Raw genomic sequence first — 20201 nt, 5'->3', positions numbered from 1 at the left:
GAGTCACTAGTCAGCGGGTGATTTGAAAGTATAAACTGTTCATGGATGCCCCTCCGGTCAAGGAAAATGAGAACATGAATTAACAATGATTGTATAACAGATATCAGTATAGAATTATATGTAGAGAGAATATTTTGACTATTGTGAATGCAACTGATTGGATATAGTTTTAGAAAGGTAGTGGACCCACTGCGGAAACAGGGATACACAAATTGGTTATTAGCCTTCAGAGTGGCCGTGAAATTTTAATAGAAGGGGGTAACCTGGGGGTGAATTTAGATCCTTACCAGCATCACTTAAGTGTATAACCAGTGGGAAAAAGAATAGGGTGCAGTACCCCAAAGACCCACTTAAAAGGGAAGCAAAACCAGCCCCTCCTGAAGAATACTCTTGCTGTGCCGAGAAGATTATACACCCATGGCTCGAAGGCCAACGAGTCGATGGGCGAGGCAACAGGAGTATACAAACATGTGGAGGAGTCTGCTCCATTTGAAGTGAATCCAAAGATTTAGAATCCAGATACCCCAAGACTGGAAATAACTCCCCCGAACAATTAAAGACTCACTACTGCAGTGGGAAAACTGCCTATCTAAAACTAGCTCAATTGATAATTAATATTAAGTCTTCATTAATGAGGGTTGGGGTACAGAGGTACAGACACATTGAGTCATTTAAGTGTCCCATCAGAAATAGTGTTAAAATAGAAGGGGGCTTGGATCTTCTCCTATTGCACAAGGGGACTATGTGTGGCTCTTAAAACAATGTTGCACCTACGTTGATCCAACGGGTAGGTTAGCAATAGATTACAATGCCTGAACTAAGAAAACAGTTAGAACAAAGAAAAAGAGCCCAGGAGTCGACAAGAACTAAAACGGTTTAATGAGCAAAACAAAATAGTACAATAAAAGAAAAGGGGGACTGTGTGATAAAATGTTCTCATTAAGACCGGGATGTGGTAGCATTGTGGTGGAGTGCTTGTTTCATTAGGACCGGGATGTGATGGTGGAATATGGAGGCCACAAGGGTTGCAGACACTCTAATTTTATGGGTAGATTGTGTACTCTGCATAGTTACAGGCAAAGCGCGCCCCGATGGATACAAAGTTTCACAGAAGGACCAACCAAGGAACGACACACCAAGTGGCACGATCACGACCGACCAATTAAAACGCTACCAATACACTCGGGATGGACCTTACAAAAGAAGTTGCAAGGGACGGGAAGGTGCGGCAGTTGGAGGAACGAGGATTCCCCTGTCGCCCAGCGCTGAATTGCCTTTTTGTTTTACCCGCTACAATTAATAAAAGTTTCTAATTGGAACATTATCGGCTCATTGCTTGTAAATTGATGACATGTAGAACACATTTTTCCTCAAATACCAGGGTCTCAACTTATTGCATTTTGTAAGTACTATTGAAATGCAAATAAATAACTGAGTTTTTAATATTTTTGTACTTGACCAAGATGTTTCATTGACCTAGCTAGTGACACATGAAGTAGCAAAACAGCTAAAAGGTATGTTTACTCATGAAATCAGTGATCCCATTAACATAATCACTGCAGCTATTTTTCTCTGAAGAAGCTGTGCCATCACTGAGTCTCTATTTGTACAGACTGTAGCAGTAACAGTAGGTAAATGCTGACAAGGAGGAAAGCTGATACATGAAGAATGATGAGCAGGAGCACAGCTGAGGAAGGGATTTTCCTGCTTAACAGTAAATTGGCTATTTTGTCTAAAAAGGAAAAGTTTAAGGAGAGAGTAAATAGCAGTGTTTGTATATTTACATGTGGGTAATCAAAGAGATAGAGCTAGACTTTCCTCTGAAAAACCCAGTGAAAGATGGTTCAAAAGTGAGCACAATTTGAAACTGTAGGACTGGGAAAAACAGACTAACAAATAAATGAACGAACATTCTCATATCAGATGATTAAGCATTAAAATAAGTTGTCAAGAGAAACTCTGTTCTTTGAGTTCTTCTCTCTCCTGAAAAAAAGTCTAATGTACCTCATCTGAATTTAGTGTTTCAAATCTGTTTTGAAGATGTGGATGGAATTGGTGACCTCCCAAGGTCCCTCCTATTCAGTGATTGTAAGAGGCCATGCTTTTTACAGTAGCCTCAAAGTTTGCTGAGGATGGACAAGTCCAAGCAAATCCTGGGCAAGGGTTGAGAAATCCTTTGTCTGAGGGACACAGACGGACAAGGCCAGGGACAATGAGAGAGATAAGCTGCAGATGAATGGCCATGAAGTGGTCTTTTGTGTGGGCTTATCTCAATGAAGACAGCCATCTCAGGGAGGTACTGCTCATGTCTCTTACCCAAGCACCCAGGAATGTCAAGTAGGCAGGGAAAAGGATTAAAAAAGTATCAGCAACCATGAAGTTAGGTTTTCTGAGAACAGATGCCTCACAATGTGAACAAGAAGGTTTTCTGATATCAGATGCCTCACAACGTGTTCAAGAAGGTTTTCTGATATCAGATGCCTCACGACTTGACACCAGCACACTGAAGAACAAGACAGGTATCTGGCTTCAGATCCCTTGCTGCTGCTCTACTGCTGCCCTACTGTTGCCAACAGACTCTCCTGGGCCTGCTGTGTGAGACCTTGCTCTGTGAGACCCTGCTGCTTTCTCCACCACCTGTTCTGCACTGCACCAGCTTGCTGCTTGTGGCCAGTCACTCTGCTACCATTCCCTTCTGCTGCTGCTCTCCCCTGCGTTTTTACCGTGGACCGATGGAACACTGTGTGCTGGGACGCTGCTGCATCCAGGTAGTGATTATCCCCACTTTATTCAATTCTTGCTTTCTTCCTACCTTTCCTATTGCCCGCTTTCCCATCCCCATCACCCTAATTCTTGGTAGTTACCGCTCTCCCCTCCCCATTTTCTCGGCTGATTATTCTTTGTAATAAACTGGTTGGACCAACATTTGAACCATTGTTTCTTAATTGCATGCTGGGTGTAATATATCAAAAGAAACTTGCCTCCTTCCTATAAACTGGAGCGAGACAGTGATTCTACAGTTTTTCTTGTCCATTCTCTCAGGCCAATTTGACTCAGCATATGGAAATACTGGAAAGCACTGGAACTCTGAATGATTATCAAAATACAAACAGAAGGAAATCAATAAAAGTCATATGTGTACCTTCGGGAATACCTGTGTCTAATAAAGCAGCATTTATCAGTAAGCCCAGGGCAACATGGCATTTATTTTTTTTATATAAATGTTTTATCTACTCTGTCACCATTGTGTGAGATGTTTCAATTCAATGAGAACTGAGATTTGATTTTCATTTCCGAACAGAGATTACATATGAGTCCCTTCAACTCTAAAATGGTTTCATATGGTCTATTTAGATGCAGGGCAACTCATTCTTGACATGGTAGAAACTGAATTATATTTATGTTGTCAGTAATCTTTAAGGTGACAGTTTACTAATGCTTCCATCAGTTTGCAGAATAATTTTTTTGGTCAGTTTCTGAATCCTCTCTAAACTTGTATCAGTGGCAAATGCTACTGTGTTTTCATATCTATTTCTAGTCTTATAATACTAACATGAATACCTAACACAACTGCATTGCAAGACTGAAGAACAGCCTTTTCTTTTATGGAATTTGTTGAGTCATGTTCTCTCATTTAGGGCAATGCTGTAAATAAAGGTCATGCAATCAACTGGCAGCTGTGGGGCCTCCTTTCCTAGCCCTGTACATGGCCCAAGGCCCAGTTCAGCTCAGACCAGGGCCGTCTGGCTTATATTGTTTAGTTTTAAGCATTTTGTTTACAGAGCTCTACGAAAATGCATATCAGTGCTCAACAAAGGCCAGGAAAGCAAAACAGGTGTTAGGAATTAGTATGGAAAATAGAAAATAAAGCAGAAAAAATCATTATGACACAGATTTCTGACCTCACATTTAAAAAGTGACATATTGTAAAAACTGAAAAAAAGTAAAGAAATGGGCAAAAAAGAACCGAGAAACCTATGGCACAACTTTTTAACAAGGAATAACTGAACCAAGTAAGCCTTGAAAAATGAAAAAATAAGTTGTGATATGGCAGAATTTTAAAAAACTGTGAAGAACACAAGGAGCAGCTATTCATCATTCTGAAGTACTTATGTAAAAACATTAATAAGCATCAAATTGAAGTTAGAAGAACTCAGGTTAAAAAAATTAGCTGAAAATGATGCTGACTCAGCAGTGGAACACTATAGGCTGGATGCTTAATTTTTGTGGATTCGAGAAATGCAGGACTTTGCTAATGCAATTGCTAAATGTAATAACATCACCTATGGCCTTGGAAGCTCCAGAGAAAACTTACTGAAAGCTTTCTGGAAGCTGTGTTGACTGCTTACAGGAGTAATATAATTCCTGTAAATGGTTCTGAGATCTTAACCATCTAATTAAATACTTATTATTGTAAAGCCTAAGCCATCTACTATATCTTCCTCAACTCTATTAAAGTTTTTTAGTAGAATACTTCAAAAATAGAATAATATAAACACTTTCACAAGGATAATTTCAGTATCTATATTAAAGATTGCTGCAAAATACTTTGAGAATATCTTAATCTTCAAGCGATCAATTATGTTTTTACAAAGTGAAAGTAAAAATAAGAAATTTTGGAAAACAGTAGTGATGAACATGTTCTTTTAAAGAATTTTTGCATGGTTTTATTTCTGAAGCGGTTATAAGGTATTTTGAAGGAATGTAAATGTATGTCTAGAGAAATCATCATTTGGAAGTACTTGAAGATAATTTTGTTATAAAAGAAGAAAGTGGGCATCATGTGTTGTGAGGGTCAAAATTTGCTTCATCACAGAACAATTCCTGTATTTCGATTACTTGAAAGAAGCATATTGCTTGAAATTACTCTTCTATTCGTATTTCCTCAAATGGCAAAATAATTGTGAATAGTATGTACTATTTCTTACTTTTATGTCTTTGTAAATATGTGTGTTAAATCAATTAAACAAAAATAATAACTCAAAGTTCATCCATAAATCAAAGAAAATCCAGTGCTTTGGTAAATTCAAAACTATGATACTTCTGTTTAGAGTTATCATATAACGTAGTGCATCCATGCCTTTTCCCTACTTGGAACTACTAAGGCAATTCACAAAGGATCTGGTAGCAGAGTAAAATTTTGTATATTTTCGAGACTAGCTTAGGGACAGAAATCTCTGCTCTCAAAGCATATTTATGTTTTATTATTTATTCCCAACATGACCTGCTTCTCTATCAACCTGAATTCCTCTCCATGTAAGCAGCTAACCATGCTCTTCCTGAATCAGTGCCTAAGTTGCCTTGTGATGTAATGGTTGCTTTTATATTTTCTACATATACCTCAGCTGCATCATGAATATCTCAGATGAAACAAAGGAACTAAGTATTAACTTTGAGCTTATTCACTCTTTCTATTTTATTCATTTTTAACCTCTTTCACAGAGTTCCTAATTCTATATGATTTCCCGGACATGGAATAACGATCATTTTGAAGTACTTATTTCTTAGATTCATTTAGCTATTGACGATGTATAAACATGAAAACAAACAAACAAACAAACAAACAAACAAACAAAAAACATTTGAAATGGTCTTTTCACATGACAATTAAGGAAGGAAGGTACAACACTTCATTTTTCTGTAGAACTAAGCCCTTCTAAAAGAGATGACACAGCAGACTAATTAGCCTTATTATTTCCTTTAAACTGATTAATATTGTGATATACTGGCAGCCTTTACTGTTAGTATCACTCCTTATTCTCAGGAATTATCCAGAGGACATCCTGTGGATTTTCACATTTCTGGATGATGGAAATCTGCTTTCAGCTTCCAAAGAGAGAACTGTTTGTGCAAAAGCTCTTTTAACTCCTGTAATGAGAGATGCCAGATTGAAAGAATATATGAGGTGCTTCCTTTTGAGGAAGGGTTGACATCCCTGACACAGAAGTTTTATAACATCTTTAGAAAGACTGTTAAACCAAAGACACAGCATTGGTGACCAATTAAAAACTAAGAGAGAAGAAATGAAAACTAAGTCCTCTTGTACAGAAAAATATGCACTGAGGGGCATTTGTACTTAACTTTATTTATTTTTTGTATTTTTATTAAAGTGGAAATTTGATTTAAATTATCATTTTTATTTTTTAATATCTATATATTCTATACAATTACAAAACTGTAACAATAAAGACTATGAAAATCCTTTCATCAAGTTTAAGGGCACCTCACCAAGCTCATCAACTGTAGTTTGTAAATTTATAAGCAAGAAATCAAGCAACCCGAGTATAGGTTTCTATGTCTCAAAAAATTAAAGTATACAAAATACACTATGGGATTGAAACAGTTCAACTGGATAAATTTTATCCTTCACAATCTAGACCTGAAAATGCAGGTAATCTTCCAAAAGTGATTTTGTGCCAGAATACTGGGAGATAACACAGGGAGGATAGGTAATAGTTCTTTTATGGCATTAAAGGGAACATAAAACCTTGATTGCAAGGATTGTTTTAGTATGTATAGGTCCAAATGCATTGTCTTCTATTTGACATGAGCTCTATCAACTCAGCTATCTATTTGATGAACAGACATGCATGGAAATTCTCTTTTTTTTCCCCATGATTCATTTGCTCCATTTCATACAGCATCTGGGATATACCAGGAAACAGAGATGAAGAGTTTCATCTATTTTCAGAAGAAATAAACAAGATTACCACAAATTAGACTAAATGGCACTCATATTAATAAATTAAATTTTCTCTCCTGAAAATTAAGGCCCATGAGTACATCAGTAGAAAAAGAGCTGTGCTGCAGTTATTTGCTTTTATTCAGTGAAGTATAACCATTTACGGACCAGATTTCAAAAACAGAATTTGCACAGTAATTATTTTATTACATATATTCAGATATACAAAATTTCTTCTCTTTAAATTGGAAACTGAAAGCACAGTTTGTGGTTATTTTGTCATACCAGGCAATGAAATGTTATGCAAATAAACAGCGTACGTGATCTTAAAGCAGTATATGTCCTGTTTTGTGAAAAGTATAAATTTTAACTTAAAGGAATAACTGTGGTGGAGTTGTGCATTAAACTGAAATTTGAAACTAAAATATATCAATGTGATGCCACCAATGGGAAAAAAAAAAGATTCCATGTCACTATTGTGTGTGTAAAATAATTACGAAAAAGAGAAATTGTATCACTAGATAACAAGTCTTCACATAAGATAATAAGTACTCACATATATTGAAGATAACAAGTATTCACATAAAAACTAGGGTTTTTGTTTGTTTGTTTGTTTGTTTTTTCTGTAATTATTGTGCACAGGTTAGTATTCATAGCACCTGTTCACCACTCCTGAATAAACTACGAGCAGATGATAGTCAGAATTCTTTGTTCACGTAAAATGTACATCTTTGATAATATTATTATATAATAATTATAATTATATATAATAATATTATTTATATTATATAATATTTTTTGTTACTTGCAATCAAATACTAGTTTCTGTTACTTGCAATTGTGTCATTCTGTTAGCAATTGCCTGCTCATTAGATCTTACCTATAAAACATTAACTTGAAATTCAGTAAAGAATGCATTATTTCTTTCCGATAATTACTTTTTTTCTTAATGATTGAGTGCAGAGAATGGCTTTTCTGACTTCCTTCTTGTATATTCTGAGGGAAGAATTGAAAAGCTGAAGATCTCCAGACATGGAAATAAAGAAGAAGAAAGTACTTGAAGTCATAAAATGGAATGGAATAAGTTGCTTGATCAGAGGCACCTAAGTCTTTCAGCTCTGAAGAAAAAAAAGCTTGACTTTCTTTTGACTTAATTACACAGAACTTTACTTTATTGGCTGGAGACAAGATTCTCTTACTGAACACTCTTATCTAGCAAATGCATCAGAATAATAGCAATAACAATGAAACAAAACTGTCTATATCATGTTAAATTGAATGATAAGTCCTAGACATTAGACATAAATCGTAAACAGATTTTTCTCAGCAAATTAAAAAGCCAGGTTGAGATAGTAGAGTTCTCTTCTAAAAAAAACATTTCATAAAGGAATGTTATCCCTCTAAGAATTTTTATTTATGAATTTTATCCACACAAGCTATACTAGCATACAGTTACTGTGACAAAAAATGTGTGCTTGATTCTTTGGCAAGTATTTCCAAATTCATTCCAAACTGTCAAAAATATTGGTTAGATGGAAACAGTCATAAACTCCTCAGACATCAGAGTTATTCAATAAAAGATGAGCATGCTCTTACTTTTAATCTTCCTTCACTTTCATTTTAAGTGCCTAAGTGGAAGACTTTGTTGACTAAAAGAATGATGAACAGATTTAAGCATAATGACTTTTCAATTAGAAAAATTACCTTCTGTAGCTAGTGAAAATCTAAGAACTTCCATATTCATGAGTTAGTTTGTTCCTGCTGATTTTTGTTGTTTTCTTTTCCTCTAAAAACAAATAAAAATATTGATCATGTACATAACATGATTAGTTTAATGACAGCCTCAGAAATTAATCTCTATGTTTTAGAAATATATAATTAAGATTTAAGAAATACCAACAGTTCTGTCATCAGATATGTGTCATTGTTGATTAGCACCTTTTTGCTTTTGTGATATGATCCATTCATCAGTGCAACAGTATAATGCTTATAGTAGTCATATGGAAATAAATTAGAAAGAAAATTAAGTTATTTGAACTGTAGGCCTTTTTTTTTTTTTTTTTTTTTTTTTTTTCTTTTTTTTTTCTTTTCCTTTAGCAATGTATAAGAAAATAAAGATGGACTATTTTTCTTCTTATGAAAGGAGATCCTTCTTTTACTAAATAAAGAAATTTTTTTCATTGCAACATTTGCTGACTTTCGGTTTCTTCCTCCAAAGTAGCTGATGCTTAGGCACTTTCTCTTGATGTGGTCTACTACACTGTCCAGAAAGCAAAAATTATTTTGCTGTTCTGTTATTATTCTAAATTGAAGTAGGAACTTAATCATAAAAAGCAAAGTAAGGCACTTTTGCTTGGTTTCATTTAAATTCAGAAGTAGAAATTCGATTACAAATGAAAGCTTTACTCACACATTCTGACTACCAGCATAAGCTTATGCAAGCTGTTGTCTGGTTAATTTTATAAGACAAATGCATGCACTGGTAAAAGTAATAATTCACAACTGGAGTTGGTATAATGCAGAGTCAAGATATAGTATCTTCATGCCACAGCCTGCTTTGTAGAAAAATTCTCCAGTTGAAAATTCTAATGGAAAAAGTACATTAATGAAAGCAAGGTCTAAGAAGGAAAAAAAGTCTTTAGTTTTTCCAGAAGAAAGTGTTTGTGTTACTACCTGATAAAAGAGGCCCTTAAAGAGAACATTCAGGTATTTCTCTGATGCATAACCTACCATATGGTTGTTCAGATCTTGGAAGGATGAACATTTAATACCTGACCTGAATGAGTTATTTAAGAATAATTCAGCTGTAGCAGAAGTTAGAATATGAGTGCAGCAATTAATTGTTCCCTTATTGTGAAAGGGAAGGAGAGCAACCCCCTGTACCATGAATCTCTCACTTGATAATAGGTATTTTTCTTAATTCTTTTTAGACAACTGGTCTAAGGCATCTATGGAATTAACTAAAATATAATGGAGAATGGAGTAAAACACTATCATAGAAATAGAGAATGGCCTGGGTTGAAAAGGACCATAATGATGATTTAGTTTCAACCCCCTCCCCAAAGTACCAGGGGCAGTTTTATTTCTCCATGCCAATTCTGTAGTGTTGTTATTTTCTGTCATATCCAAAAGGAGTTTTACCCTTATTTTTATCCTTGATAGACTTTTAGTAAAGTGATCATCTTAATTTAAATTTATTCTCTCACAAAGAAAATCTCAACTTTTGATACACTATAAGTAAATTCATTCTGGTTCAAAAGTTTAGCTCATTCCTCATGAACTCAGGAGTCCGGAGATTTACAGTAGTTAAGTTTAGATGATCAGCAACAAGCTTCTGATTTTTAACTCTTACCTTAAGTAAATGACTTTCATTAAAATCTCCATGCCTTGTTTCTGCCTAGCACATAAGCATCTTTTCAACTTTATGCAGATTATACTGTTTAAGTCAGTGAACTTAAATCTAATGAATATTTATGTTTTACAGAGCAGGGTGATTATTCACCAGCTTCAACCGCATGCATGTTGAAACTGTTACCAAGCATCATAGAATCATAGAATCACAGTATGGTCTGGGTTGAAAAGAACCACAATGATCAATTAGTTTCAACATTCTGCTATGTGAAGGGTCACAACTATTAGACCAGGCTTCCCAGAGCCACATCCTGCCTGGTCTTGAATGCCTCCAGGGATGGGACATTCACAACATCCTTGGTCCACTTCTTCCAGTGCGTCACCACCCTATGTGTGAAAAACTTCCTCCTAAAATCTAACATAAATCTCCCGTGTCTTAGAGTAAAACCATTCCCATGTCCTTTCACTATCAACCCGTGTAAACAGTCATTCCCCCTCATGTTTATACAGTCCCTTCAACTATCAACCTATAATATCATGCAATTAATATTGACTATGTAGATAAGTATATCAGCATTCAATAAGCCCCTCAAATCATTCAATATTTTGCCTAAGTGACACAGTTCCAAACAGAATTTATTGAAAGAAAATCTTCTTGATTATTGAGAAAATAAACTGCAAGAAAGCCAATAAATTAATTCTGATGAAGAGCACATTCACTGTTTGGCTAGCTGAATATTGAAAAAGAAAAATGTTTATATCAAATATATGACAACTCAATGATAACACACACATTTCCCAGATAAACTCCTAGCTTTTAGCTGGCATGTTTTACTTGAAAAATGGAGCAGTCTCTATTTACTACCATAGCATTCAAAAATAGTCCTGAATTGCAATGCCTTATAGCTTTATTTGAAAAATCTTTAAATGTTTAATAGACTTTAAAATGTAGAGTACAGTCTTTTCCAGACTTTTATAGCTAGTTCATTCTCAACTTTTCCATGCGGTTACTGCTCCATTAAAGCAAAAAAGGCCCACTGAACAACACTGTTGAGCACTGGATATATCAGAGCTATGAAGTTTACAATTATTTGTCACAGTAAATGCGACAAAGCATTAACATTCTGATGCAGCCTTTTTCCAGCAAACTGTCTTGAGAACATGAGGGAAAACAACATCAGCATATTGTCAATACAATTAGAATAACAAAAATGTGAAATAATGCAAATTCGTCATTCTTCTAAAAATGAACTCATAATTTGTTTCATTTTCACTGAGTAATATAAAATATTTAAGGAGATTTAAAGCAAGAGATAAAGTCTCAATCTTGATAAAGTTTCTGTAGCTTTACCCATTAGATAGAATAATAATAATTATAAACATAATAATAATTTGCAACATTTACATAATATCATACATAATAATTTAAAACGTTTTTAGATAAACTATTAGGTCAATGTAAAAATACTTGCTGTAAAATTTAATTCAAGCACTACAGAACTTCATAATCTTAAGTTTTAGACACTCAATAATGATGCTCAGACCCTATTTTATGTAATTTGTGCTCATTTGTCTGAACTTCATTGAGGGTTGAAAGCAGAATAAAGTCCTTAAAATCTGTGTTTCACATATATGAGAAGTACTACTGTTCTTTTCATTTCACTCTGAATATATTTAAATTTTTCATTGTTCTTTTACATCTTACTTTTCAGACATTTTAAAAGCCAACATCTCTCCTACGGACTCTCTTTTGATTCCTATTGCCTCAGATTAGAAATGCAGAGGATTTACTAGTAAAACAATAACATACATTGTGTAATGCTTAATTTCTGTCTGTCTAATCAAGGTGTTTGCTGAACATTCTGAAGGATGATGTTTGTTGATTATTGTTGAACCCCATTACCATAGGAACTCTTGTTCTCTGAGTCAGCTGTTTTGATCTACCCTGTGAAAGCCCCAGAATGTGGCTATTATCAGTTGCATTCATGTTTGCAAGAAGCAACATGCTTCAGATTTGATTTTATTTTCCATTTTAGTTACAGTTATATTTTCCTTTTTTCTTGTGTGTGTATATGTAAATCTACATCCAAAACAGAGTTCACTCCTTTTCTTTAGCCAGTTGGCAAAGATTGTTAGCAAACATGTCTCTAAAATGTATCTGTGTAATGCAAAATTAATTCTCTTCAGGATAGATTCCTATCTGTATACTTCCCTCTGTGATGCTTGTTTAATTTCTCAAGATGATCCTGTTGACTAATGACCTAAATTCTATTCTGAAGAGATTCCACCAAGACAGAGATTTCTTTTCCTGTATTTGTGCAATCAGCGCTTCCTGAGGACATCTGTGAGCTGTGAACCCTGCTCTATGGACCATCTGTCAGTAAATTATGCATTATAATGTTCACAGTACCAATGCCAAAGTCCTTCTTGAATATCCATGTGGATTGTAGCTTTGTTTTTGAACTTCTATTTACCAACATTGAATTGAATTTTAGTGACAGTATCATTCTAGTCTTGATATTTTGCTGTGTAACATGATTTACAAAAGCATGAGAAAGTGAGTCACAGTGAGATAAATCTCTTCTCTGGGAATATATAGCAGTCCTGGAAAATAAATAACATATTCAAGTTCAACTTTCTTGTTCTTACTTCTTTAAAAGCCCAGTTTCCATCCTACAGCAAAACTGGATGATTTTACAGGTGCAAATTAAGTGAGCACGAAGAGGCTGCTGGGACCTCAGTATATTCCAGATAGTATACTGCTCTGTATACCTTCTCCATCATTTGAACGAAACCTCAGCAAAAAATCCAGTCTTTCATTTTTATCATTATTTTGGCTTTTGCTACTGATCAGCTCCTTCTCTTCTAATCTACTAATTAAAAATAATCCAGAAAGCCTTTCCTTCTTTATGATTTCATTTACTCAAGCCTCAGCCTTACACCCAGAAATGTGTGATAAATCTGTGAGAACAGTAGATACTGAGGGAATACAAGACTAACACTGGTAAAAGAAAACATAATTAAGTTTTCACATGTATACACAAATACAACCTATCTATCAAGACAGCTGCATGGAGTCCGATATGTATAAACAGAATGTAAAAAGAGAAAATTTGAAAGTAAAGGTGGAGGTGACAGGAGGAACCATGGAAATATAACTGAAAATCAGAAAAAAAATCAACCTCAGATCACCAAAAAAAAGTGTAACCTTGAAAGTTTGACAGGTCTAATTTACAGTATAATAAAGCAAAACAACAACTACAACAAAAAACAGTTATGCAGCATATCTACAATGTCACACATAAACTGCAAAACAAAAGTGGTAACAAGGAAGTAAAATGATGTTTGCAATCCCTGCAAGAAGAAGAAGAGAGAGGAAATCCTGTGGAATTACCCCTGATTTAAGGATGCTGTGACTGATCAGTATCACTACATAACTGCACCAATTCTTCCATTCCCTTTGATATTCAAACAACACTGCTTTTTCATTGATTTTCATTGTATTTTGCTCAAGCAGTCATATGTAGTCTGTTTTGTTTTTTGTGTGTTTGTTTGTTTTGTTTGTTTGTTGTGGGTTTTTTTTGTGCAGCATAACTGGATTAAGTAAACAAGTATCTCAGAAATTCTATGTTTCCACATGGCAAGGGAAACTGTAGCCATAACAGTGAGCTGGAATAAACTTGGCCCTGCTATGCTGATGCATAGACAGATACAGAGATACACAGAGAAGCATATATTCCCATAAATCTTTCATATTATTTGAATGTAAGCTCACTTCTGCAGAACTAATGAACGGATCTTAATTGATTTAATAGAGATGGAGAATTTTTTTAAATGCTGTAGACAAGGGGATGAAATGTAAATTTAAAGATATAATCATTGATTGGCATAATCAATATATATTAATAAGAAAATAGTATTAATATTGCTTATTCAATATTAAATAACTTGCCATTACATATCTTTTTTAGGATTTTAAATTAACAAAACCTGCTGGAAAATGCAAATCACTATGAAAATTCATATTACTAAAGACAATTTCAAGGCTTAATACACTCCAAAGAATAAAAAATGGCTCTTGCTGTACGGATATTTATTTAATATATATCATTACCAATAAAAAAATCAGTACATTCAATAAAAGATAATGTCAAAATTTGTATTTGGATTTCGCCTTGTCAAAGTTTAGGTAGCAACAGCTGTATGCATGATCCAGTAACATGATCTATGAAAAATACCGTGTCTGTCTGACAATCCTGAGTTGTCTTCTATTCAGAAAAGCATACCTTGACCTTTAGCAAGAGCCAAATAGAACTGAAAAAACCCTAATGTACAAACTGTTTTGCAACATAAATATTGTATTATTTGAGCTTTTCTATTCTGGTGATTGAATTACACTGTAAAAAAGAAAAGCTATGCAGCCTCTCTATATATCACAGTTGTGTCTTCACTTAAGGTTGCCTTGACTTCAGCATCATAATAATGGCAATTGAGAAATACAAATCACATGGAAGCAACTACTTCTAGCCTTGATAAATACTCATAATGAAATAAAACAATAAATTGCAATAAAATAAAAATTAAAGACTAACTAGAAAATACTAATTACAGTAGTACTATTAAAAAACAGAGCCAGTGGTGGGCTGAACAGCCAAAACTGTCAGTGGCACTTGCACATTAAAGTTAAAGAACAGGACAACTCTATCATTAGTTAGATGGGAGGAAGGAATTAATATCTTATCTACTGCTTAAAATTTTTGCAGTTTAACATGAGCCCTAACCAGATATATGATTTGAATAGATCAGTTAGTGAACATCTGAAAATGAAATGGTTGAGTTCACAAATCCTTCTTGTTGTATTAAACTGAGAAGTTGGGGAACTGTAGAAATGCACGCTAGTCTTAGAAAATGTTGACTCTTAATTCTGCAAGGTAAGAACAAAATAGTTTTCTCAAAATATACTAGCAGGTAAATAAATAAAGCATATATATATATATATATATACACACACACATATATATACACACACACTATTTTATATATATATATATATATATATATTTCTTGTCATGCTGTTCTGTAGGTGCCATAGGAATCCATTTCTTCATTTCCTTAGGAATCCTTCCCAAGTGTAGGAATGCCACATAAAAATTCATCTTGACAGCAAACATTTCCAGCTGTTTTGGAATTATATTTTACTGACTTGAGGAAGGCAGATGCTGCCTGCAGCACCTGTGCTCTGTGTTCTTTGCATTTTAACTTACCACTCCATCCTCATAGAGCCAAGCTATTGAATTAGAGCTAGCTCCTGGTCTCAGATACCTTTAGCCATTTCTGCACTCCTCAATCACCTCCTGTTGTCACACTCACCTACTTTTCTCTCTTACACACTTTGTGAAAATGAAACAACAAAAATTTCCTAAAAGTGTTTTAAAATGCACTATGATATCTAGAGACACATTTGATGGCCTTTATTAATTCCTTTGTTTTTCAGAAATTAATCCAACAGACTCAGTAACAAAAATCTAATTTAAGTGAATCAGGATCAGGAATTGTAAATAGGAGACATTTCTTGTGTGGGGAAAGATCTGCTAATGAGAGTATAATTTTTTAAACTGCCTACAAGCTACCAGTAAGTTTATTACCCATTTCACTTGGATTCACATGATATTATACTTTTATGATCATGTCAGCAAAAAACAAGGTGGATTTTACAGCCTTACATGCAAAAGTAATTAACTTAACAAATCCCATGTGTCAAAAGGGAGATGCTTTGCATATTTCTTTTAGATATGACTATGTTACTAAACAATAACCAAGAAACAAATCCACTTTATGATTTCTACTTTTTAATCCATTAAAAGGAAAAAAAAAAAAAAGAAACAAGCCACACCAATAATTACATATGTACTCTTTTGTGTCTTCACTAATCATATTTCATCATCAATGTAGGAATAGCAAAAAGATAATGTAAACAAACGTTTGCCTTGTGGGGATTCAGATTTTATAAATGGATTGGTACATGTTTGGAATAATGTGATGTCAAAAATACAGCAATCTTGATGCTAAAAGAGTTCGGGAACTTTTGTTGCGCATGGGATCTCTGTGTTGCCACACACTGAAACCTCCCATCTCTATTGTGGGATTCTACAGTGGCATGAGTGCCTCCACTGATCTCCACAAGAATCCAGCATTTGTTTTAGACATCCAAAAACACGTAAGGTTTAAAGATTAAAGTTTCTGGCAAGAACTGCTTCCCATTTACATGTCCATAACTAGCTAGAACTGAACATACTGCTATTCACCGACTCTCAGATTTTCCTCCTTCACTGTTATTTTGAATCACAGAATCATAAAATCACAGGGGCTGGAAAATATTCTGTCCAGCTTTGCAGCTACTTTAATAAGTGTGAAAAAAATAATTATTAATATTCCATTTCAATGTTTCCCTACCTCACTGTAGGGCTGGCAATTTACATATGACAACTTTCTTCTCACATTTTTTTTCTACAAATTACCTCTATAAGGATACATATGTTCAATCTAATGTTGCTACCGCATTCTTTTGCTTATGAATCAGTGGCTTATTTTTTGCTCCAATATAATCAATTTTGTCAAGCACACTTGCCCCTGAAAAATAATTTATTCCATTTCAGTTCTGCCTGTATCCTCAGCTCCTTTTCCATATCATCTTATTTGCTTTGCAGCTTTTTTTTTTTTTTTCTTTTTTCTTTTCTGCATCAGTCATTAGGATCATATCCTCTGTTAATTACTACTATCAGCATGCTTTTATTCACTATTACTTTCCAAGGGAGTGCAAACTACATGAGATTGAATTGTCAGTCCTGATTCTGTTCTGCTGCTTGTAACACCAAATGGAATAGACATTTCATAGGATCTCTGTCTAGGTAGTGTTAAACACACTTTGCAAGTTTTCTCTATTTTGCGAGAAATTCTGCCAATTTTTCATGACATGAAATTATTTCAACTGAGTTGGGAGACCGTAAACCTAGTTCTGTCAAGAACTTGTTTGCTTTCAGATGATAAATTCCTATGGATTCTAGAGGGATTTGAGATCAGCCTTTGATGTTAATGCATTAATCTCTCTGTGTATTGCCAGTAGTTCGTATTCACACCACTACATTTCAAAGCAGTCGCCAAATGAGCTGAAACTATAAGTGCTGGTCATACAAAGAACAGAACTGTGCATCATATACCAGCAGAAGTGTCTAATAATAATGTCACTATAGAGGAGTGAGGCAACAGCATTAGTTTAGATAACGACACTGGCAAGACAAGAATCTGCTTATTTTAATCAGGTTCATCCAATATAAATCCTTAATTGTGCCAACTTTTGGTCTGTTGAATATCTCAATGTTTATAGTAGCACTAAGAGGATACAATAATGAAATACTGTGAAGAACTAATGTAATGTGATTTCCCAAATCTGTTTGTCTACAACAAAACAAAACAAAACAAAAAACAAGATTTCAGCTGTAAATGAAAATGTATACTAAGATGCCTCCAGGAGAAAGTTCTGGGGAAAATTCACCACGTAATTATTTTTAAGAAAAAAAAACAAAAACAAAAACAAAACACAGATAAGAGATTTTGAAAACTCCCCAATCTCTTGTGTGCCTGAGACCAGGCAGCTGAAAATTAAGGATCTGGGGGAGCAGAAGGATGAATGATTTTATGAACTTGCCCCTAAGAGCATGTCACTTAGAATACCTGGCCTAAGACTAAAAAGCAAAAGAGATGGCTGGGGGTGCAAGTCAGAAACAGGTAAATTCCAAAGTAGCATAGTGTCACAGACGGAAATCAGACTTATGCTTTGAACTACTGTATTATATTAAAGAAAGAGTCAGGTCTAAATTGGTTCAGCAGGCCCAGAGCCTTGCTGTGTTCATTCTAGCATCTTTTTGCTCAGTTTACCTACTTGGGAGATGATGGAAAAGTAATGTTAAGTAATCAGCTGCATTGACATCTTTGAACAAATTCAACACTCATGTAAATGGTGACTGCTACAAAGAGAACATAAGTAGAGAAGAAGTCCATCATTTACACACAAAAAGTACATAAAAGTACTATCAAAAAGTAAGCAAATAATGATTAAAACTGTTTGGACTGCCATATACATAACATTTCTTAACTTTTGAAAACATTCAATTGCATTCTCAATTCTGCTTTTTCAGTACAGAGCTTTCAAGTCTATTACACGTTTCTATTTTTGTGTAATAGTCATGCTTATAAAAAATGTAAGACGGCCTTATTATATCTTCCTATATGTGTTGATAGCTTCTCTCCAATCATTTCTCATTTGCTATGTTGAATACTGTTTACATCTTCAAAGATTCGTAGCAGATTTTGTTACAAAGCAGAGCCTGTTATGGAGCTATCTTGGATATTGGTGAGAACTAAGCATTTCACATAAAAAGTGTTATTCATAGTGTCAAAACTGCTGGGGAGTGGAAAATGCTTGCAAGGAAATACACAAAGCCATTAGAGCAGTAACTAATAGAGAATGCCAGGCACAGAAACATTTCTCAAATTCTACTCTCATTTTGAACTTAGTTCAATAGCTGTCTCTGTGCACACCCCATGCAGGGCACTGAATCCTCTTTGGAGAGTAAATACCCTTTTGAGCAAAACATGATAATACCCACTTTTTACACAGTGGTCATCCAAGAAACTGAACATTTGGGTTTTTCAAATGAAACATATTCCAATATAGTAGCTAAAGCCTATCACTCCTAGATATAAAACATAAAGGAAGAACATGCTATCTATACACAACAATGTGTAGACGAGTTAAAATAGAGAAGTGACTGCTTATAGGAACTAGCTATTCAGGCAGGAACAGAGAGCAGTGCTTCAGATCTCATAATAATTGATATCTTTAACATTATATGAAAATAAATGTATTTAAGTAATCAAAGACTCACATATGGATGTCTTCATTACAAAATTATAATACTGTAACTTAGGGATCAGCCTACCATATTTAACATACTGTCACGGAGTTATTTACATCAATCTATGTCCGTGATCGGGGGGAGCAGTAGGCCCGTGGGCCCCCCAACCCCTGACAAATGGGAAGGAAAAAGGGAAAGGGGTAGGGGGATGGGAGCTCGGATCAAGGAAACAAACATAACTAAGGAGGAAAACTTATTTTACTAACTATGATATCAGAATGCAAGATAACACAATATAATACAATCTAATTATGACTGAAGCTAATAAATCAAGTAAAATAAGAAAGAGAGGTTTTCTGAAGATTGAGAAGCCTACTTTGAAAGTGAAGGCGCCACGGCTTGGAAGCACACCAACACCCACTGCCAAACAGTGAGAGAGAGAGCGAGTGTCACTTCTATGACGTATTTCCCTCTCTGACTGTGAGGTCCTCTGGAACGTGTAGTTCTTCTCTGTGCTCCACATGATGTCATGATGTGGAATACCAATAGCAAAAATTACAAAACCATGACACATATTGATGGATATTATTCTCTCAGGAAATCACAGAATCATAGAATGGCCTGGGTTGAAAAGGACCAGAATGATCATCTAGTTCCAATCCCCCTGCCCACAGGCAGGGCCGTTAACCACTAGAAATGTTTTTAATCTTTTCTGATTAAAGTTTTTCTTATTACCTGCTTCGTAGGAAAGAGACCTAACTCCCCTTATGGTATGTTTAGATTAATTGGACCTTTGTCAAGGGGTAGAGATGATGTTCTATAAATAAAGATTTCAAGAATTCACAGTCCATTACACTCTGAGTGACACAGAATCACAAAATCACAGAATGTTAAAGCTTGGAAGGGACCTCTGGAGATTATTTGGTCCAGATCCTTTGAACTGGGCCATCTACAGCAGGTTGTCAGGACAACATTCAGTCAGGTTTTGAAGATCTCCAAGAAGTGAGACTCCACAGTCCATGCCAGTGCTCCATTACCTGCTCAGTAAATAAGTGTTTCTTGGTATTTAGACAGAATAATCAGTGTTTCAATCTATGTCCATTGCTTCTTGTTCTGTCACTGCACATCAGTGACAAGAACCTGCCTCTGTCTTCTTGGCACTCTCAGTTCAGGTACTTATATAATGATGAGATAATCCCTGAACCTTCTGTTCTCCAGGCTGAACAGTGTCATGTCTCTCCATCTTTCCTCAA

The 20201-nt window shown here is 34.9% G+C and overlaps 1 long non-coding RNA gene across 1 annotated transcript in view; it reads right to left on the bottom strand.

Moving 5' to 3' along the window:
* Positions 1–19364, bottom strand: part of LOC107308959 — a 34344-nt gene extending 14980 nt beyond the window's left edge. The window contains exons 1-2 of the long non-coding RNA XR_004306284.1: positions 19325–19364; positions 8387–8468 (exon numbers count right to left, since the gene is read on the bottom strand). This is a non-coding gene — a long non-coding RNA (uncharacterized LOC107308959). The remainder of the gene's footprint in view (positions 1–8386; positions 8469–19324) is intronic.
* Positions 19365–20201: the final 837 nt, after the last annotated feature.

The sequence above is a fragment of the Coturnix japonica genome, chromosome 1 (genome assembly GCF_001577835.2).
Source record: "Coturnix japonica isolate 7356 chromosome 1, Coturnix japonica 2.1, whole genome shotgun sequence".
Classification (NCBI taxonomy): Eukaryota; Metazoa; Chordata; class Aves; order Galliformes; family Phasianidae; genus Coturnix; species Coturnix japonica.
Note: the sequence above shows the minus strand (reverse complement) of the source record. Positions and strands in the feature narration are given on the sequence as shown.